The sequence below is a fragment of the Sciurus carolinensis genome, chromosome 8, assembly GCF_902686445.1.
Source record: "Sciurus carolinensis chromosome 8, mSciCar1.2, whole genome shotgun sequence".
Lineage (NCBI taxonomy): Eukaryota > Metazoa > Chordata > Mammalia > Rodentia > Sciuridae > Sciurus > Sciurus carolinensis.
Window position 1 is genome coordinate 15,145,455 of NC_062220.1, and position 22,469 is coordinate 15,167,923.

Consider the following 22,469-nt stretch of genomic DNA (forward strand, 5'->3'; position numbering starts at 1 on the left):
CACATCGTCTGGGAAGACAGAGATACCAATCTGGGTGCCCTTTTTTTCTATTTCTTGCCCAATTTCCCTGGTTTGAGCCTCCGGTTGTATAGAAGAGATGAGAGCCAACTCCCTCATCTCTCTTCCGATCCTAGGAGGAAAGCATCCAGTCTCTAGCTGTTGAGAAGGGTGTTATCTGTGAGTCTTTCGTAGAAGATCTCTTGTCATTTTGTCATCCTGAACTATTTTTTGAACGTATAGAGTAGAAAAACGTGAACCTTAGACTCAGACTTGAGTTTGACTTGATTAGTTTATTAATTCTACCAGGAACCTTTCAGTGTTAGATGCTAGTGTAGAAAAGGAAATCCCTCCTCCCAAACTGCTCACAGTGGAATGAGGGAGACGGTCATGTGGGTTCAATATTGTGATGTGCTGGGTGTGGTGATGGGGCGTGACCAGGACAGTGACAGGTACAGAAAACAGCCCCCCGGGAAGATGAGACGACCTCTGGACGTGATGTCTGAATTGCTCCTAAGCAGCACTGGAGAGAGTCCTGGAAGAGAGGGAATGTGCGAGAGGTGGCGGGACAGGTGGACCCCGCGTGCCACAGCCTAGCGCAGAGCGCAGAGCCTGCGGGTGTTGCTCAGACTCCTTCTTATCAAATTCCTGTGACTCGGTCGAGCAGCACTGGGTGGAGCTGATGAAGCTGTGCAGCAGCTGACTCTGTATGGCTCCCATGACTTGTCACCGTGGACTGTACGGCAGCCACATAGGCTGAGCTGTTAACCCAAGTGCTGCGTGGTTGCACTCAGCTGGAGGTCGTGACCTGGTTCTTCCTTACAGAATCTGGAACTTAAACTTACATGCTTCTTCTTGGGTCCTTTTCAGTTCAGGAAATGGCCAGGTGATTCATTTGGTAAGTGTCTCCAGGTCTGCCCTCCCCTGGAATGGCTTCTCCCCCAGGCTGCCCTGGGAGGCTGAGAAGGAGGTGGCTTTCAGTCCCAGTTCCCCGTCAGTGACTTCCAGGAACTGAGAAGGAAGCTGAAAGAACAGAAAGTCAGATAGTTTCTGTCTTGGGCTAAAAACACTCAGCTCCTCTGTTCTTACAACACTTGTCTCTTGGCAGCCAGACCAGGAAGGAGAGGGACGGTGAAGGGTGCCAGGGTGCCAACAAGAGCATCCGAGTCCTTGACAGAGCTCAAAATAGCATTCACAGTGCGCAGTGACTCATCTCCCGCAGGCCTGCCCACCCGTGATCCGAGCAGCGAGGACGGGCTGAGTCAGGGCTCCTGCATCTTCCTCCCAAGACTGAAATTCCCTGCCTTCCCTGGGCTCTCCTGGCTGCTCAGCAGAGGGAGGCCCACAAAGCAGGAGGCGGGGTCAGGGAGGAGGACTGCCCTGGGCCAGAACTAAGCCTTGCTGGCGTCTTTGCTTGTTTTTGTTTTGGGTACTGGGAATTGAATGCAGGGTGTTTTACCCTGAGCTTTACCCCCAGTCCTTTTTGTTTCTGAGACAGTGTCTCCCTAAGGTGCTGAGGCTCACCTGGAACTTGTGATCCTCCTGCCTCAGCCTCCCAAGTCGCTGGGATTATAGGCCTGTGCCACCACACTTGGCTTTGTGACTTCTTTCTTGAAGGGCTTTCTCTCCTCTCTGCATTATGCCTGAGGTCCACCTGGAGAAAGTGACGCCTCACCACTGGTTTTAAGGACTGAGAGAAATGTGGGAACTGCCCAGGCCTGCTGGGCTAAGCCATGCTCCCATGCTGATCTCTACCAGTGTGCTGGGGATTGAACCGAGGGCCTTGTGCTTATGAGGCAAGCACGCTACCAACTGAGCTACATCCCCAGCCCCACTTATATTTATCTACGATATCACAGGTGTTGGACTTTTGCTCCACCAGGTGCATCCCGGTCTCATGGGTGGACCTCGTGTGTTACTAGCCACGACTGGAGAGGGCACCCCCGTGCTTTCACACTGCATCTCTGTGTGATCTGGGCCCAGTATTCACCACTTTTGTCTCCCTTTCACCTGCAATCACTTGTTTAAAAATCATCTCCATCTGATGTGGTGGCACATGCCTGTAATCCTAGTCCCTTGGAAGACTGAAGTAGGAGGATTGCCAAGTTCAAGGTCAGCGTGGGCAATTTAGTGAGACCTGTCTACAAACAAACAGACTGGGGATGTAGTCCAGTGGTAGGGCACCTCTGGGTTCAATCTACAGGACCATAAAACCAACAAACAAAAAAATAATCTCAGTGTCTGTGTCAAGAGAAGATAACAACTCTGCTTTGAGGAAATAAGAACATGTTTTCTGTAAGGAATCCCACCGAAACCACGCCGGACACAGGAAATCACGTAAGGGAGTTTATTAAGCAAATAGAGTGTCTCCCTGCAGGGTAAGAGAGAAAATGAGAGGAAAAGAGAAAGGGTGTGCGCTAGAGAGAGAGTGAAAGCCAGGAGGATAGAGAAAGTGAGGAGGAGAGACAGAAGGATGAGAAAAGATGGCGGGGTAGCCACAGTAAAGCAATTGAATTCTGCTGAGCTAACAGGGGACCAATATCCGAGAAGGACACTTGCAAGCTGACTGATGAACCAATAGCTAGCTAGGATGTTCACAGACTGACAAGTGGTTGGGAGGCGGGGAAAATGGCTGCGAGGGAAAGGGCGGGGAGCAGCTGTGTACATTACAGTTTCTTCTGAGCCAACACGAATGACCATGCCACAAGAACACACGCTCTGGGTGACAGGAATTCCTGCAGGACGTGGTTTCCCAAGGACATGGCTCGCCTGTGACGAGATCACATAAGCCTCTTACATTTCTCCAAGAATCCTGGAGGGGTCATCGGATAGGTGGCCACAAAAAGAGGAGGAGAATCTTCCACAAGATTCAAATGTTGTTTTCAATAAAGCACAGAAATTTCCTATAGGACTCAAGTGCTGTCTCATTCCCAGGCTTTAGATTTAATAGAGGCCAGAGGTCCATCAGCCTCATATACATTTTAAGATTTTATCCAGGAGAAAAAAAATGCTAAGTCAGATACAGAGGTCAACGATAAATGGCTGTCAGTGGGGCCTAGAATAGCTCAATACAACTTAGGCTTCTTAATTTACAGCACTTCATCTCTCCTCAAGGTCACAATGCTCCAATCAGTGGAGTTTAAACAATCTAGAAGCTCTTAAATACAAATGAGGCCTCTGGAGAAACTTCAGTTCACACGTGTTGTGCTTAAAAATGGATCCTTCATCATCTGGTCGACCGGAGACAGGTCGCAGACCTGACGTCTCCTTCAGCCGGGCCCTCTCATTCTCTGATCAGCGCACAGCTCCTGCTGCGTGTCCTACTTTACTTTTGTAGCAAGTCATTTCCCCTCTTTTGCCACTTTCACAAAACTGACTTTCTTGGATCCACTCAAGTTAAAATTGTGAAGTGTCCCCGTTCCTCCCTCACAGAGGGAGCTCTTTGCCTTCCAGCTCTGCCTGTGTCTGTCATTACCAGCATTGTTCCCGGACACTTGATATGCAGATCTGGGGACTTGTCTCCAATGACACAGCACTGTCTGTCGGCGGGGGAGGAGGATCTCATACAGCTTCTGAGGGTCTCCGGTTCCCCATCCTCCTTGCAGGCAGCTTTAGTGACAAGACATCTGAATGCATTTATTTCTAAAAAGAGCAACATAAGAGGAGGACCTGGGTACCATGCAGATAATGCCCTGTGTGAGAGAAACAGGAGGCTGTACGTGAAGAATTCTGTACTTTTGTACCAGAATCAGAACTTGTGATATTCCTCCCCGTCTCCAGATAATGGATGATTCCGAACCCCCACGGATGGTCGACCCACTTACTTCAACATGTTATACAACAACCTGCAGCTCAGGGGAGAGTGATGGACAATTCACCAAAATGTGAAACGGCTTGAAAGAACATCCGCTTTTCTCATCAGAGCAATCCCATGAAATGGGTGGGACAGAGGGTTGGCCCCATTGTCACGTGAGGACACCAAGGCACAGCAAGACTGCCATTCAGCATTTTTTTCAAAAGGATGCAGACTTGGTTAGCACGGTTGGGACTGGACCCCTGACCTGTCTGATTTCTATCGCACTTCTCTTTCTGTAGTCAACCTCTTTCATTTGAGAGATGAAACCAATCCACCACCAGCAGGACCTGTGCTCTGAGTTGTCTTGTTAAAGTAGGAACGGGTTCCATCAAATTATCCACATGCTGTTCCCTGGAACTGTGGGTACATGGTCCTAGGAGCAGCCCCTCTCTGTGACAGCTGAGGACTCTGAGCCCTCTCCTGCTAGCAGTCACCTGACTTGCTCCTGACCTGTCCATTCCCCCATTGTCTTTCTCTCTTTCTTTTCTTTTTTCTTTTTCTTTTTCTTTTTGTAGTGCTGGGGGTGGAACCCAGGGCTTTACACATGCGAGGCAAGCGCTCTACCATTGAGCTGTGTCCTCAGCCCTTGTTTCCTTTCCTTGCCAGCTCCCGACGTGCGGGGCTGGAAAAGGGGACACTGTGTTCCTGCTCCCTAGAAGTACTTCCCTGGTCCCACCGGTCATGGTGCACCTGCCAGGTGTTAGGTTCTTCACCAGGTCTGAAGACAGCAAGGGAAGGCCTAGGTCTCACGCTGAGGACCTGAGTTTAGTCTTGGAAACAATTGGATTATTCATCAGCCTCTTCGCTTGCAGTTCCTGAACTGTCTTGTCCGTGTGCTGACTTCCGGGAAGCTCTCCTCACGTCACGAGTTCACACTGCACTGTTGGTCTCAGTCCTCTTCACTGCCCAGCAGAGCTTGGGACAGTCACGTTACTGACCATGCAAACATCCCACCCTCCAGTTGTCTAGGCCTCCTTAACTACACTGCCTCCAGTTGTCTAGGCCTCCTTAACTACACTGCCTCCAGTGGCAGGACACTGCTGTCACCCACAGGGGTGGTCCTTCCTCCAACTATTTCAGCCCAGAATCTCTCTGACCACACTTCAGGGGATTGACGGGCTATGACCATGTCTCCTCTCTCCTCTCTTTGCCTCTGGCAGACATCACTAATTGATGGCTGGGGCACTTGGTCTGACTGAGCCCAGACATAGTGGGTCTATCCCAGCACAGTGGGGCCCCCTCCTCTGGTTGTGCTTGACCTAAGGGTTGTCACTGTTACCACCTGGCCCTGCCACCCTTCTGCCTTGCCACCTACCCCCCACTCATCACTACCTGCAGACCCCAGAACTCCCACTCTCCTGGCCACTCCAGACTGCCTTCTCCCGTTTCTCTGCAGAGTCCAGAAAACCCTATGGCTGACCTGGGAGACGTGCCTTCGTTCAACGATGAGCAACAACTCAAAAATGGTAGGAATACATTTTCACACTGTCACCAGAAATAAGTCCTCGAGGTGGTAGCTTCGTGAATTCGCTTGGTGTAATCTTCCACAGTTATACCTATATCAAAGCCCCACCTCACACCGTACATAAATGCACGTGTGGGGAAAAAGACTTTGCACCCAAAATGACAAAGTAGTACTAACTACAAAGCTGTGTCCCTGGGACCCGAGTCCCGCCCCCGGGCTTTATGGAGAGCCCCTGGAAAGCCGCCCGGCACCCGAAGCCCCTTCTCTGCGCTCCTGAGCGCACTGCGCCGGCGGGTCACAGGGTTTCCAGGCATGCACGCTGCAGCCCTGAGTGCCATCAGCTCCCAGTGACACTTCCCAGTGGACGTGCCCTTGTGCAACCATCAGCGTCACTCCTGGTCCCTCCACCCCCCGGATGACTTTGCTCATCACTTTGCGAGGAGGAGGAAGCCCCCTGCCTTCCTCCCCCACCCTGTGCAGGCTGCAGGGTGCTTGCCTGGCTGCACTCCATCAGCTCGCTCTTCCACCTCCAGTCTCCCCTCTTCCCCTGTCATCCTTTCTGCCCCTCCAGCCTCCCCCAACTTAAAAAACAGACAAAAAGTACAAATCGACATGAAGCCAAAACCAAATCTCCACAAACAGCCCCCTCTCTTCGTCTTCAAGGGACGCCCTTGGCCATCTGACTTCCTTGTCCCCATCGCAGCTTCTATACAGGACTCCTCTAGAGAGCCCCCCAGGGTCCCCTCCCTCCAGCCCCATGGGCCACTGCGCAGGACCACCCTGCCTGACTTCCCATGGCTCTGGGGAAATCTCCTTGCTGGTCTCCCACCTGTCCCCAAGCCCTTTAATGTACCCATGCCTGGCTAATCATTCTCAGGGACGATTTTGAGAACTCATTGTTCTGCTCAAATTTAATTTGGCAGTTATGGTTGCCTTGTCCTGATCCCCTCCTACCTGGTTAGCTACCTCCCTTCCTGGATTCTGTGCCAGGCCACCTGACCCTGACTCCATGCCCAGGTTTACCCTTGTTGTTCTTCCCCCAGGCCGTTACTCTTGCCGTGTCGTCTCTGGAGCATCCCTGCCCTCTTACCTGTCCCTCAATGCTCAGCTCAATTTCTGTCACCTTTAGGAACTCTCTAGTGATCTGCACAACTATGAGCGACCTTTTCCCTGCATCTCTCAAAGCACATTTCTGGAGCCTCCTGAAAACACTTTGCTCTCTTAACTACTGCCAGGTCTATTTCTAGCCTTTAATCTGTTTGAGCATCAGGAATATATCTTTTATATTTTTTCCACCTCCCCAGCTCTTCTCCATTGTCCAGTGATGAGCTCTGTGTTCTTGCTGAGTCCTTGCACATAAAGGAGCTCAGTGTAGACAAGGCATTGGGTGTTAATCTCTCTGTGCTCAAGGGCCCAAGCTGGTAGCCCACAGCATGCACAGCAACCCCTGATCTATTTGCTGAGCCACTCTAGAGTTGTTGTTGTTGTTGTTTTGTTTTGTTTTTTTTTTGGTTTTGGTGGTAAAATATATAGAACATGAAATTTGCCATTGTAACCACATGAAATGTACACTTCAGTGGTGTTATTTACATTTACATGTTGTGCAACCGTCACCACTATTTCCAAGCTTCTTAATCCCCCTAAACAGAAACTGTGCCATAAAGAATGATTCCTCATGGCTCCTGCCCCCTGTCCCATCCCCTGATGATTTCCCATCTGCTATCTGTCTCCATTAACTTGACCATTCAGCGGGTTCATGTGTGTGCAGTCAGGCAACATTTATGTCATATTTCTCTTAACATGCTGTTTTCCAAGTTCATCCATGTTGTGGCTGAATGGGTGACTAGCATTCCATTATATGGTATACCTACATTTTGTTTATGCATTTGCCTGTTAACGGACAATGTCGAGCTATTTCACCTGTTGGCTGGGTGAATAATGCTCCGAAGAACAGTGGCATACAGCTCTCTGCCTGAGATCTTGCTTTCAGTTCTTCGGGGGAACATACCTAGGAGTGGATTTGCTGTGTCATATGGTAATTCTATCTTTAGCTGTTTCAGAAACCCACTGTAGACTATTTAAAATTCAAATTAGTTAACTTTAAAAAATGAGGGATTATACACAAAGCTTAGAATTTTTTCAGCTTCTGAGAAAAATAAGAAGTCTGGCACTTTGGGGCCCACCTCTCTGTAGGGGTGTCGTCTGCTGGGGTTGAGTGGGGACTGCTCCCTCTAGATGGGGCATCTGGCTCCACCCCAGGAACCTCGTCTGTTGGCATCAGACCTCGGTGCTTCCTGCCTGGTCCCAGGTCTAAGCCTTTGCCTGGGTCCCCTCCCTGTATGAAACTTCAGTCCCTCCCTCCTGCCATGTTGGTACTCGCTCTGTTATATTCTTCACATGCCACCCCTTCTTTACCTAGGCTATGATCCTCTGAAGCAAGGGTCTTTTCATCTCTAATTTACATAGGACTGACAGACCCATTGTTTATGCACAACCTGTTTGTAAATGAAGTTTTACATTTGATACTTGAGGTTAAGGACTGAACTAATTGATAAAGTTCTCACTGACTGAGCCAACTAAGTGCTAGACCACACTGTAGAATATTACAAGAAAAGGAAGGAAAACTAAGATCGGGGAAATGAGTCAGAGATTACAGGCAATGAGGGAGTGGCTAACCATTTCCTCATTTGAAATATTTCTTCATAGGGGTTTTCTTTTTTTAACCACTCATGTTTTTAATCTGATGAAAGTCATCTAAAATGTCATTTATGGGAAAAAGGTAAGACATCATAGAACAAGTTAATAAGAAATTGACTTAAAATGTAATGTCTATGTGCACATGCAAAAGAATGATTTTGGACCCCTAACTTGTATCATATATTTTTAAAAAATGATTGAAAATGAATCATATACCTAACTAAGGACCAAAACTAAAAAAATTCTAGAAAAAACACAAGACTAAATCTTTGTGATGTTGAGTTAGGCAATGATTTCTTAGATGCACTGCAAAATCACAAAGAACAGAAGAAAGAATAGATAAATCAGACTTTATCAAGTTGAAAACTTCTGTGTTTCAAAGGACATTATCTAGAAGGTGAAGACAGTTTACAGATGGGAGGGTATATTTGCAAATCATATCTGATAAGGGGCTTATATCCAGAATATATAAAGAGTTCTTACAACTCAACAATTAAAAAACAGGGACAGGAACATTTCTCCTACAATATAGTTGTTATGGACATAAAAACCAAAATTACAATGAGATATCATTTCGCTTTCACTAGGATGACCATAATAAAAAAAGATAGATAACAAATGGTGAGTTTGTGGAGAGCTTGGACTATGTTATAGTTTGGATCTGGGATGTCCTCCAGAGGCTCACTTGTTGAGTCTTGGTGCCCATTGAAGCAATGTTCAGTGGTGGGCCTTTCGAGAAGTGCTTGGATCATGGGGACTTCATCTCATCAATAGATTAATCCACTGATGGAGCCACAGCTGAGTGGGCTATTGGGAGGTCGTGGAAACTGTAGCAGGTGGTACCTAGTGGAAGGGAGTGGGTCTAAAACTTGGCGTCATGAGCTTGGGGACTATATCTTGTCCCTGGTCCCTCTACTCTCTTTGCTCCCTGGCTGCCGTGAGGTGAGCAACTTTTCTCATGGTGCTCTGCCTTGGAGCCAGCTGACCACAGACTGAAACCTCTGAAACTATGAGCCAAAATTAACCTTTTCTCCTCTAAGTTCAGCCCCTGCCCAGGTGCTTGGTCACAGTGAATTGAGTGCAGTGGTAGATGCCTCCCAGTGACTTGGGAGGCTGAGGCAGGAGAACTACAAGTTCAAGGCCAGCCTGTGTACAGTGAGTCTCATGAAGTCAACTCAAACAAAATAAAAATGGAAAGGACTGGGGATGTTGCTTGATGTTCAATACCTGGTACCTTAAAAAAATTTTGTCACAGTGGCAAAGAGCTGATTAAGACAGACTACTCACACATTGCTGGTGGGATTGTAAAGTGGTGTAGCCACTTTGGAAAATAGTTTAGTGGTTCCTCAAAATGTTAAATATAGTTAGTCTGTTCCAGGAACTCTGCTCTTATATACAAAAGAAAAATGAAAACACATGTCTACACAAAACTTGTAGATGAGTGTTCACTGCAGCATTATTCATAATAGCTAAAAGATGGAAACAACCAAATGCCCATCAACTGATGACTGGATAAACAAAATGTGTATATCCACCCAAAGGAATATTATTCAGCCATAAAAAGAATGAGTTCTGATAAACACTATAAAATAGGCATATCTTATTAATATTATGCCCAGCAAAAAAAGCTAGTCACTAAAGACTGTGTATTTTATGATTCCACTGAAATGCTATGTTCAAGATAGAAAAATGCATAGAGAGAGAAAGTAGATTAATGATTGGGACTGGAAGGAAGAAGAATATGGAAGGGCTGCTGATGAGTACAGGGGTTCTTTTTGGAATGATGAAAACATTCTAGAATTAGATTATGGTGATTACATAACTACGAATATGTTAAAAACCACAAAATCTAAAAATCGAAACAAAAAATCCCAACACTGAACAATAAAAGAGAAATGCTATTCTTTTCTTTCACATGACTAATAAAATACACAGCTCTCAAATGAACAGAAAGATGTGTCTCAAGTATTTAGACTAAAGCTTTGCAGATGACCTGGCATGATGGACTGAGTTTGCTTCACAACACTGCACCCGTCCCCCATGCGAAACAAACACGGGCCAGAGATGGCCTAAGCCAGTCCAGGGAAACGGTGATCGTGGCTGAAGCCTGGAGGTGGGCACAGGACAGTCATTACCCTGCTCTGTTCGTGTGTATTAAAATTTTCCCATAAAAAGAGTTTCGAGAGAGCAAGCATGAGCAAGCTACTGCATCGGTAGTTCACTGTAGTTCACTAGTCACGTCCACTGTCCGCATTTGCGTGGGGAGCTCAGGGGTGCTGGGGCCGCGCTCTCCCTAGGCACGTGCATTCCAAGGAGAGAGGGCTTGCCTGGAGGAGAAGCCAAAGCTCTTTGTGCAGGCCTTGCTTTGCTAGGGCTACATGACAGACACTGGGGGCCTTCAGACAACAGAAATGGATTCTCCCGTGGTTCTGGAAGCTGGACACCCGAGATCAAGGGGTCTGTGAGACTAGCCTCTCTTTGAAAGCTCTAGGAGAGGCTCCGTCCTTGCTTCTCCGAAGGCCCTGGGCAGTGCTCTCCCCCACAGCACTGGTGCTCTCTCCTTCCTCTTGTTTTCCCTCCGTGTGTCTGTCTCTATTTTCTCTTCTTATAAGGACCATAGTCATATTAGATCAGAGCATAACCTCATCTTAACTTGATTATATCTGCAAAGACCCTGTATTTCCTAATAAGGTTGCATTTTTAGGTAGTGCTGGTTAGGATGTCAGTATATCTGAGGGAACATAATTCAACCTGCAGAAGGTCTCGGGAGGAATAAGCAGACCCATAGACAGCTTCTTAGCATTGTAAATCTGAAGAGCAGAATCTTCAGCTGTCCAGCGGGCGGGCTGTGGGGACACAGCACATACAACGACAGGAGCACATCATTCACTGCCCACCTTTATCTCTCCCAAACAGAGACAAGGCTTTTCTGAACCCATTCCCAGATTGCAGCCTGACTGATGAGTGACACATCCAGACTCTTCCCGCCCATCACCTCTTTCCACCAGGAAGTTCTTGGGCATAATTCTAACAAGTGTTCTCCTAAGACTGTTCCAGAAAAGGTGAGTTTCTTACTCTTTGGTGCAGACTTCACCTTACTCTTAGAGTTTAGTTTTTGAGCAGGCTGCTGAAGTTATTTTAGACTGTACTGTTAAATTGACCCAGAAATAATTTCTTTGAAATGTCCCCTGAAATGTTATTTACTCTGACTCCAATTCAAGATTACAGTGTACACTTCTTTGCTCTTCAATCTAGCTCTGGCCTTTGACCAAAAGCAATAAAATCTGACTTTTTTATTAAATGGTACTCAATCCCCACCCCACAAGTATTCTAGTAAACCAGATGTCTGATAATTGTAATGTATTTTCAGATGATCACTGGAAGAGTTTCACGAATACTTTACCAACTGCATGGGCTGTTTTGCCATTGATTAATTTTCAGTGGACACAGGAGGAAGCAGAAGTCAGGGACAGGGCACTGGACTTTGAGCTCACTCACCAGCATTTGCTCCATAGTCACCTTCAACCTGTGTTTGAGCTCCAGTCAAATGGAGTCATTTTCAAGCCACTTGCTTTCTTTCCACTCCTCTCAGGAAGGGGAAAGGACATGAGCAGGCTTTGCAGAGGACAGGGAGGAGGCTGGTGTGACCCAGGTGGAGGGAGTGTAGGACGGGGGTTGAGACTGACCGGAGAGACCTGGGTGCTGGTCTAGATTTGAACCACTGTGGGTTCCTGGCCAGTGCCTGAAAAGAGTGATGGGCACTAGATGGAACAGTGATCTTGGGCCACCACTGGCCCTTATGTGGACGTGGAGGTGAAGAGAGCAGCAGAATCCAAACAGGGCTGAGGGTGGTACTTGAAGAGTTTCCCTGTATCGCCTGGACCCCATGGCTGGGTGCTGTGCTGACAGCTTGGCGTGCACTGGGCACCTGCCCCTGCCCTGCGTTCCACCCTAGGTAGAATACTAGTTGACTCCTGTAGCTGGCGTGGGTTCTGCAGTGTTCCAGGAAAGCACACCATGGAACTGCTTCTCGTTCCAAGCTCTTCCTCCCCTCCTCCCATGTCTTACTGAACACGCCATGTGCAGTTCGCAGAAAGCCTATTTACCAAGAGCTGGGCGAGAGGACCCCTTACTTGAAAGCATAGAAAGAGGAAAAAGCAGAAAGACCAGTGACGATCCACAGGTGATCTTGAATGCAGTTGAATTAATTGTACTACTAGAAAAGATGGTCCTAGGAGCTTTTATAAATGGCTTGAAAGGGACAGCCAGCCAGATCTACCCCTAACCCACAATAGAGGCAGGCTGATTTTTTTTGAAAGCTATTTGTTAAAAAAAGATTCTCCCGGGTGAGTGGCTGTATTTCCCTTGTTAATTTGGATCAGAGTCTGATCTGTGCAACAGGTCGAAGTTGTTCTTTTTGCTCCTGCAATGACCGGTTTGGGTCTGTCCTCATGTGCTGTGTTCCCAGTGGAGTTGGAAAGACGCTGCCATCATCGGACCGGGGCAAGTCCTGGAAAATGCTGGGAATGCACACATTCTAGCAGCCGTTACCGTCTCATCCAGTGATTGTTTCTAAACCTGGGCAATTGATTCCTACTGGAATTTTTGGTTTCTCCATGTTTCTTCTAAAGAGTAGCTCATCATATGCTCACTTTATGAAATTTGGGGCTTGTTTTGCAGCTTCCTTTTCTTGAAAGATAGAGAAGAGAAACATTTTTACAAATTACTAAACACGCTGGGTAAACCTAAGCAAAAGGAAGTAGTGGTGGAAACTTCCAGGGCACCAGAGAGTCACAGGCTCCTGAAGTCCTGGCAACACCTGGGTGAGGGCTCCTTGCTAATTTGAGGTCAGGCTCTGAGCCTAGCTCGTGGTCATAGATGGCCACTCCACAGAGAGGTTTGGAAACCCATTTGTTTTGGAGGCTCAAATGAACATTGGCTTGTGCCTTGTGGGTGTCCACCCCAGGGAGTGTCTGAAGGGTTACAAACGACATGTAACAAAATGTTAACAGCCATGACTCTATTGTGATGTAATTAGAAAAAGTAGAACAAGCACATAAAACCAACGTCACAAACTTTCTTTTTATTTATTATACCTGAATATACATATGTGTGTATAATATATATATATATTATTGGTTCCTTTTTATTATATATAACATTACAATTTATTTTGACAAAATTATAAAGGCATGGAATATAACTTGTTCTAATTTGGTCCCCAGTACGTCCCAAAATATGGAACGCTTCCCGAATCTGCATGTCATCCCTGCCTGGGGACCATGCTAATCTTCTCTCTGTTGTTCCAGTTTTAGTAAGTGTGCTGCCAAAGCAAGCTCAGAGACACAGACTTTCTGTGCAAAAGTGGAGTCACGTGTTGCTTGATGGTGGGACAAGTTCTGAGAAATGTGTCCTTAGATAATTTGTCATTGTGCAAACAGCACTTTACACAAACTAAGGTCCTGGGATGTCTGTAGGTGGGAGGAGCTCCTGGGACCACTATCCTGTATTTGGCCCATTGTGGATCAAAACATCCTTATGACTGCCAGCAAAGTTAAGTGAGTCATGTGTTCAGGTGATTAATAGGTGAACGCAGGAGACAGCCTGTACTCTGGAGAAGACTCAGGGTGGGTTACAAGTGCCTCAGGCTGAGAGTACAGGTTTAGAGGCAAAAGGCTCAGGTTCATTAATCAGTATTGCTGGAGAGTCACAGACATGTCAGGCACCAACTGCTGGTGAGGTTTTGGGTGCTGCTGAGGGAGTACTTCTCAAACTTCTTAGTTCCCCCAATTAGGAATTACCTGGAGATTTAAAATATTAAAATGCACACGCTGGTTCAGTGGGTCTGGAGTGTCACTGATCATTTTGCATTTCTAATAAGCCCCAAGTGCTGCTGGTCTGGGGACCACACTTAGAGTAGCAAGAGTTGATCCTGGAGCTCTATTTCTTTATAACTAAGAACAAAGAAGTTTATGTTTAGGAACAGGGTGAGTTCTGAATGGATCAGAATATATTGGCATGTTTTCATCCACATGGTTATGAGAACCACCTCTTTCATCTGCGATGAGCCCAGTGTAATTATTTTGAGAATGTTTGCAAGTCTAGCACGTCTTGCTCTCTGCAGGAATACAAGCTGGTTCCTTTATACTGACCAAGCAGTTTGTAATGAAAACTTTTGGCTCAAGTTGTTGCTAGGGCACTACCAGGGGAACCAGCCCCACAGAGGGAATGTGTAACTTAATATTATTATGTGGGAATGAATGGATCCTGGTCTCAGAGAGGTAGGAAGGGCTCTGCCTCACTCCTTTTCTCAGGTGACATCCCATCTGATGCATTTTACCATCCAGGGTCATTTCTCTGGGCAGAGAAAATTGGACCATTGAATGGGTCAGAATATATTGGCATGTTTTCATCCACATGGTTATGAGAACCAGGTTTGCAAACAAGTTTGGTGGGTTATAATAGCTGCAGCATTTAGAAAACAAGCCAGACAAATACAACAGGACCCAGGCTGAGGTCATACTGAAACTGAGGGACTCCATCCAGGGCCATGCTGTTTCAAATGAAATGACCCTTGATGTTATCTCACCTGCAGAGACCAGAGTGAGAGGCTGTTTGGGAGGCCCTGCAGTTTCACAGTATTCTTTCTGACAGGGCAGAAGAATGTATGAAGGAAAAAGTCAAAGCAAGTCGTCTTTTCTTTTTAAAGTTCAACTGGAGCCACACCAGCAAAAATCAAGGTCTCCTGTAACCATATGATGCAGAATATTAATACCAAAAATGTTCTCAGGGTCATCAAACACGATGGTGTTTAATTTGAGGGCATCGTGATAATCCGGACTCCTTTTCCCTCAAAAACAAACATACGGTCTTCCACGTAATTTCCAGGGATGAATGGGTTCCCTGGTGGATCCTGGATTCCAGGTTAAAAACCTCTGATGCAGTTTATTTCCGTCTAGTTAGAACTCAGAAAAATGAGGCCCAGAAAGAAGGAGAGTGTCCACGGATCTCACAGTAGTGCTGGTGGTGAACTACCCAGATGATTGCTGTGCCCAGGCGTCCATGTGAAACCTGGTGCCAGGTAATATGCACATTTATTTCTGGAAGCCTTGAGAGGAACAAGTGGCCTAGGCTTCTGGAGACAGTTACACCATTAGCTGGGAGAACCGCAATTTTAAATCAAATAATGTTTGAAAAAAAAGTAGATATAATTGAGCCAGAAACTTCTTGGACCCAAACTTTTCAAAGTGTTCAAAAGACTTGAGTGGAGGTCTTGCTGCTCCTTGCTGGCTGTGCCCTAAACAACAGTTTGGGGTATTTTTAGGGCAGGTCATAAATTCGTCTGAAAGGTTGAACTCACATGCCAATGTGAATCTTCCACAGCCCTGAGAACTACTGGGCAGGATGCCTCCCTGAAACAGCGCTCCCAGCTTGGCAATACCATTACAGGGTTCAGCCCCTAACAATCCTGGCACAGTCTAGGTGCTCATTAAGTATTTATTCGAATGAGTGGGCTTTCTTTTACATTAACTTTCTGGAGACGGAAGACACAGCAAAGTGGAGAGAGACCAGGACACAACTTCTAAGTATACAGTGGGAAGTTGGGGTTCCAGATAAGGGATTTAGAGTCTCACAAACACAAAAGAATCCCTGCACCATGATTCCAACTGTGTGAGGAAAAACAAGGACCCAATTAACCTCTGCTGTTAGAGGCTGGGATATTGGTTACCTTTGGTGCCAGGGGGATTATGCAGGAAAGGGGGCTTCTAGGGTGTTGGAACTCTATTCTGTTCTCAATATGGGGCCTGGATATCCCCGTGGATTCACTTGGTAATTCACCAGATGATACTCTTGTGACAACATTTTTCTGTATCTGTGTTGTACTTTGGTAAAACTAACACACACAGTGAAGGATGAAGGCCTGTGTCCCCCAAACTTGAATGTGCATACAAGTCATCTAGAAATCTTATTAAAATGTAAAATTCTGCCAGTGAAGTGGTGTAGGCCTCGCTACGCCTGAGGCTGACGCAGGAGTATCGCGAGTCTGAGGCTAGTCTGGGCAACTCAGCAAGACACGGACTCAAAATAAAATATATAAAAAGGGCTGTGGGGGCTGGCGTTGCAGCTCGGTGGTAGAGTGCTGGCCTAGCACATGTGAGGTACTGCATAAAAATAAATAAATAAAATAAAGGTATCATGTCTATCTACAATTAGAAAGCTTTTTTTAAAAAGAGGCTGGAGATGTAACTCATGGCTAGAGCATCAGGGGGTTCAATCTCCAATACCTTTTGGTCTTGGGTGGGGCAAGAGATTCTGTATTTCTAGCAAGGACCTATGCACTTAGAGATTGGTATCTTCCAGTCTCGTTTTAGGGAGAGCCTGGTGTGGTATGGTGTGTGTGGGGTGTGGTGGTTTGATGCCAGGGATGGGACCCAGGGCCTCTTTCCTGCTAGGCAAGTGCTCTACCACTGAACTATGCCACCAGCCCCAGAAGTTGCTGTGAAGGCAGCAGGGTGTCCATCTGCTGTGTTCTAAACCAGTAGAGAGTTCCCAAGGCCAACCTGTGCCTTCCTGTAGGCCTGGGAAATTCCCCTACCCACAGCACCTACAAGATGATTCTCTGCAGGGTGGGGAACAGCTGGCCACACCAGTGAAGTGGCCACCTGGTGACCAGTCCTGACAGCCCACGTTAGGCCCCTGACCCGCCTGCCCTGTGGAAGCCACTGGAAACCTGGAGGACACGAGGAAGGCACTGGGATCCTCGCTTCCTCTCCAGTCACAGGCACGGGGGAAACAGCATTGTCAGCAATGATGGCTGCATAAAAGAAGTGGGCATTCCAACTCCTCTTTGTTGAGCTCTGGAAGATGTGGATTCATGCTGTGGTCTGGATGCTGTGTTCCCCCAAACTCATATGTTGAAATTGTTTTTCATGTGGTGCAATTTTAACCATCAGTGTGAAGGTGTGAAGAAGTAGAGGCTTCGAGGGTTAATTAGGCCACCAGGGAGGAGCCTTCGTGAATGGGATTCCTGCCTTCACCAAAGGGACCCAGGGAGTTCCCTCCCTTCTTGTGCAGTGTGAGGACTCAGTGAGAAGATAGCCGTCCATGATCCAGGAAGCAGGTCCTCACCAATACCTTGGTCTTGGATCTCCCACCTACAGAACTGGAGAAGTAAGTGTTGTGTAATGCACAGTTCGTGGGATTTTTGTTATAGCAAAAATGAGACAATCCCCAAACACCAAACTGGTATCAAGATAACCATAATTTTGAGTGGAAAATAAAGCAAGTCAGACACAATATGATTCTTTTCATAGAAATATTAGAAATAGGCCAAACTGGGTTGGGGCTGTGGCTCAGGGGTAGAGCACTTGCCTGGCATGTGTGAGGCACTGGGTTCGATCCTCAGCACCACATAAAAACAAATAAATAAAATAAAGGTATTATGTTCATCTACAACTAAATATATAAAAAAGAAAAGAAAACAGGTCAAATTAATGAATGCCTTAGTCCTGGCTAGAGATGGAGGTAGTGAAATACAAAGCCTAGGCAGAGTGATCAGTGCTTACTCCAGGAGGGGGCCGACCCCAAGAGCTGGTCGGTAGGAGAGGTAGGATCGTCCTGCTCCTTGCCGGCCTTCTCCCCTCCCTCATTCCCCCATTTTTTCTTCTTGTATATTTTCCCTTTCATCCTAGTTATCTATTTAAGTGGATTTGATACCCACCATCTATACCTCTATGTGGTTTTTCCCTTCTAGGGGCCTGTATTTCCATTCGTCTCTTGGCTAGATTGCATCACCAATACTTTTTTTTAAGGAAGGGCCCATGGTAACTAAAGGCTACAAGTAGTTATTTCATGTTTGTGAGTGTCTGCCATTGATTTTATGTCAGTTTGGCTGTGTATAATATTCTCAGATGGCACTTTTCTCCTCCGACACTTTTAGATGAACCCTTTGTCCTCTGGCATTGAATACTGGTCTGGGGTGAGTCTGAGATTACCTTGATTTTTTTTCTCCTCCTCCTTTAAAAGTTACCCGCTTTTATTTTTTTCCTTCTACTAATATGTCTGAACAATTCTTTTTGTTTTTCTTTAAATCTTTGAAGCTCAGAATCTTAAACAAGTTATGTCAATTATCAATGATACTAAAACAGTTTTTCCTGGAATAACTGTACTGTTAAACTTTCACATTGAATCTTTATTCAAATTAGAGAATTTTTCCTATATCTCTGAGTCATTTTATGTTGTTTTTGTTGAGATGTGTATATGACAACACAAATTAACTTAGACTCTGACTTTTATGTATATCACATCCTGTCTAATCTCTTTTTTATGTATATCACATCCTTTTTAATCTATCTTCTACATCCACTGTTGAGTCTCTCCTCTGTGATGTTAGTTTGGTTTTTAGCCATGACTAGTTTCTTTTCTTTCTAATTTACTTATTGTATCTGTAATCATAGCATTGTGGTTTTCAAATTGTTTCCTTAGTTCTACAACCCCCTTTTCCATCTCATTCTGTTATTTCTTCTTGGTTTTGGGTTTTTATTTTATTAAATTAATTTTATTAAATTAAATCTGCACTACATTGTTCTAAAATGCAGCATACTTGCTGAGGTGGCTCTCTTGTTTGGGTGTGTTCCACTTGGAGAGGGTATTTTTTGAAATGTCTGTGACCAAACTCTGCTTTGTTTAGTCATTCACTGATTTTTGCTGTAGTGTATTTAAAGGATTTCTACATAGCTTTTTGTTTGTTTGTTTGTTTTCTTTGGTGCTGGTGATTGAACCCAGGGCTTCACCCATATCCATGTACTCTGCTCCTGAGCTACACCTCAACTCCATTTCTTTTTCTGTTTCTCACAATTATCTTTTAAAAAAATTTTTTTAAGTCATAGATGGACATAGTACCTTTATTTTATTTTTTTATGTGGTGCTGAGGATCAAACCCAGGGCCTCACACATGCTAGATGAGCGCTTAACCACTAAGCTACAACCCCAGCCCCACAATTAATTGATTGAACTGCTTTATCCAGATTTTCTACTTAGGCTAATATATCAGTTTTCCTTGATAGCATTTCCACCTTACCTGGATGGGACCAAATAGAGTGCTGGGTGTGTAAAGGTGGAAAAGGGGAGGGGCTTGGCGGGGGTCAAGTGCTATCAAGGATGGAAAATTGAGATTTATTTATTAATTAGACAAATATTTTTTGAGAGCCTATGATGAGTGCCGGGTACTACTTGATTATTATTATAATTTATAAATATTATAAGTATTTATATGATATATTTTATAATTGTTTATATTATAAATTTATGTTATGTTATTTTATTTTACTTTTTAAAATATTTTTTAGTTGTAGATGGACACAATATCTTTATTTATTTTTATGTGGTGCTGAGGATCGAACCCAGTGCCTCACACGTGGGAGGCAAGTGCTCTGCCACTGAGCTATAACCCCGACCCAATTTATATTATTTTATAATCATTATCTTATAATTATTTTATATTATATATTATATAACTATATATTTTATATTATAATTTGTAAATATTATGAATATTTATATTATTTTTATTTTAATGTTTAACTTTCCATTTTAAAATAATTTCAGACATACAACAAAGTTACATTAATAGTACATAGAATTTCCATCTATTCTTTACCCAGCTTCCTCCAATATTATCTAACATAATCTGTAAACGTAGTGCAGTTGTCAAAACCAGGAAGTTAATATTGATACAATACTATTCACTGATCTACAGAGTTTATTAGAATTTTGCCTGTTGGTCTTTTGTTAGATTCTCGTGTCAATCTGGAGTCCACATCGCATTTAGTTATGTCTGTTTAATTTCCTCCAGTCTGGAATAGGTCAGTCATCCTGTTTCATGATCGTAGCACATTTGAAAAGTCACTGGTTAGTTTGTAGAATGTTCCCCAACGTGAGATTTTTGGTGTTTTTTTAATGATTAAATTCAGGTGCTATACTACACTACAGAAGTCATGCTGTTGCCTCCTCAGTGCATCCCCTCAGGAGGCGCATGACCTTGACCTGTCCCTTTCTTGTACTTTGCTCACCTTGGTCCCTTGGATAAGGTGGTGTCTTCTGGATTTGTCCACTGTAAAGTTGCTATTTTCCCCTGCTATTGTCTGAATTGTTCCCTCAAAGATCATGTGTTGGAAGTTTAACCTCCAGATTCATATGTTGATGGTATTTGGAGGTGAGGCTTTGGGAGGTAATTAGGGTTAGAGGAGGTCATGATGGTGGCCCCCATGGTGAGGTTAGTGGCTTTATAAAAGGAGGGAAGGAGACCTGAGCTTGTGTGCTCTTTCCCTTCCACCTTGTGATGCCCTACACCATGTTACGACACAACAAGGACACCATTTACCAGACACCAGCACCTCAGCCTTGGACTTCCCAGCCTTCAGAACCATGGGAAATAAATTACCAGTCCGTGATACTCTGGACACCTCTTTTGGAGTCAGTAAGTCTTCTGTGGGGAGTCTTTGTAATCCGTAATATCCTGTTTCTGACCATGTTTCGACCTCTACCTCTGGCATCCCTTGATGATTCTTCACCAGGCACTGTTTTGGGCATTGGGCATTAGTGCCGAGGAAGACATTCTAGCCTGGGGCTTCCGTACTCCCTTTGGAGACCCTATGTAATATGGATACCGGGTCAGCTGTTTTAGCCAGAGCAGTATCCCTCACTGTGGGCCCAGCGTCTTCCTCCATCTAACACAGAGTTCTGGACGAAGGCAGGCTTGGGGCTGTCTAGGGGGTGCCCCTCGGTTTCTGGCTAGGCTGTGTATTCATCTCCATCCTGCTGCACTCAGGGTTAGAAGCTATTTATGAGGCTGTTTAGGATTTTGTCTGTTTCCTACTAGTCCCAGTGGAGCATCAGGAAGTAGGGATGGGATTAAGAATTGTGTTACCCTTTCCAACTGCCCTGCCCCACCTCGGGATCACTTTTTCCCCTTAGCCATCACTCTCTGGTGTTTATCGCTCTTTAAAGTTGTTCACGTTACTCTCATTTCCCTGTTAGGTTCCTGATAGTGAAGTTTCAGATAATCTAGGAGAATTCCCTCTGCAGGCTTAATCACTTAACCAGGTAAGATAACATGTGGACGGGTTCCAAGAATTCAACATGGACCTCTCGGTGGGCCATTATGCTATCTAAATAATTTGCCCAAGATCACAGGACCGGTAAGTGACAAAATGTACACACACACACACACACACACACACACACACACACACGTCACCTCTCCAGAATGTATGATAAGCCTGGCCCTGCATTAGTCAGCTTTTCATCACTGTGACCAAAAGATCTGGCTAAAACACCTTAGAGGAGGAAAAGTTTACTTCGAGCTCCTAGATTTAGAAGTTCGGTCCCTGGTTGGCGGGCTCCATTGCTCTGGCAGTGGAACATCATGAACAAAGAGCAGAGTGGAGGAAAACTCACCTCATGGTGGCTGGGAAGCAGAAAGAGGAGCCAGGAGGGACATGATGTAACCCCCAGGGCACACCCCCCATGTCCCACCTCCTTCAGCCATGCCCACCTGCCTACAGTTACCACCCAGTCGGTCCATTCGGACTAGGATGGACTGATTAAGTTACAGCCCTCATGAGCCCGTCACTTCACTCTGAATATTCCTGCACTAACACAGGAGCTTCTGGGGGACACCTCTTATCCAAACCGTAGCAGCGCCTCATCACGAAAAGCTATATCTGAAATGCCGATGGGTGGGAGCAGGGCAGAGTGAGAGGCTTCTAAAAAAGCAATTTTGTTATGGAGGTGGGGGTCTTGATTTATGCAATAACTGGGATCCTAAATTGGTGCCCCTGAATGAAATTTTACAAGGCAGAGCAGAGATGGCCTTTTGCAGTGTGAATAAAACCAGAATTTTCAAATGTCAAGCATTGGACTCACTTGGATTATCACCTAATGGGATTTCTACTATCCCACTGTGTTCCAGCTAAGCACAACAGTTCATAAAGGCATTCTGAAAATGACTTTTTTTTTATTGCAACAGTGGGAAAAACAGGGAAAGCTCAAAATATATTTACAAAAATGTCACCACCACCAATTACCACCAGACAGAAAACTGTTAACATTTTTGTGTATTTCTTCCCTGTTGTTCTGAGGCATATGGAACTTTTTAGGAAATTGGGAACATATTGAATTGACACGTTTACATCCTGCTTCTTTTACTATTATCAGTCTGTCATCAACAGTTTCTGTTATTGTGAAAGTTGGTTGTTCTTGGGGTAGGGAGAGGCCAGGAGGGTAAGACCTCCCTCCAAGCCATAGCAGCAGGGGACGCCAGATTCCAGAGACAGCCAGATTGGACCAGGTGGGATCCCATCTCAGTTTGCTTCACCACACATGGGAATGGAGACCCCTTGGGCTCCGCCCTTACGTTTGAGGTGGTGACAGAGCTGGGCTGAGCAGTGTGCC

The 22,469-nt window shown here is 45.4% G+C and overlaps 1 long non-coding RNA gene and 1 other non-coding gene across 2 annotated transcripts; one reads left to right on the forward strand and one right to left on the reverse strand.

Moving 5' to 3' along the window:
- The first annotated feature begins 581 nt into the window (after window positions 1-581).
- LOC124991686 (uncharacterized) lies at window positions 582-21,254 on the forward strand. Its single transcript, XR_007109919.1, has 5 exons — window positions 582-895; window positions 5,250-5,319; window positions 10,932-11,077; window positions 16,970-17,186; window positions 20,386-21,254. It is a non-coding gene; the product is annotated as an uncharacterized LOC124991686 (long non-coding RNA).
- On the reverse strand, window positions 13,248-13,350 carry LOC124992088 (U6 spliceosomal RNA). Its single transcript, XR_007110083.1, has one exon. It is a non-coding gene; the product is annotated as a U6 spliceosomal RNA (small nuclear RNA).
- Window positions 21,255-22,469: the final 1,215 nt, after the last annotated feature.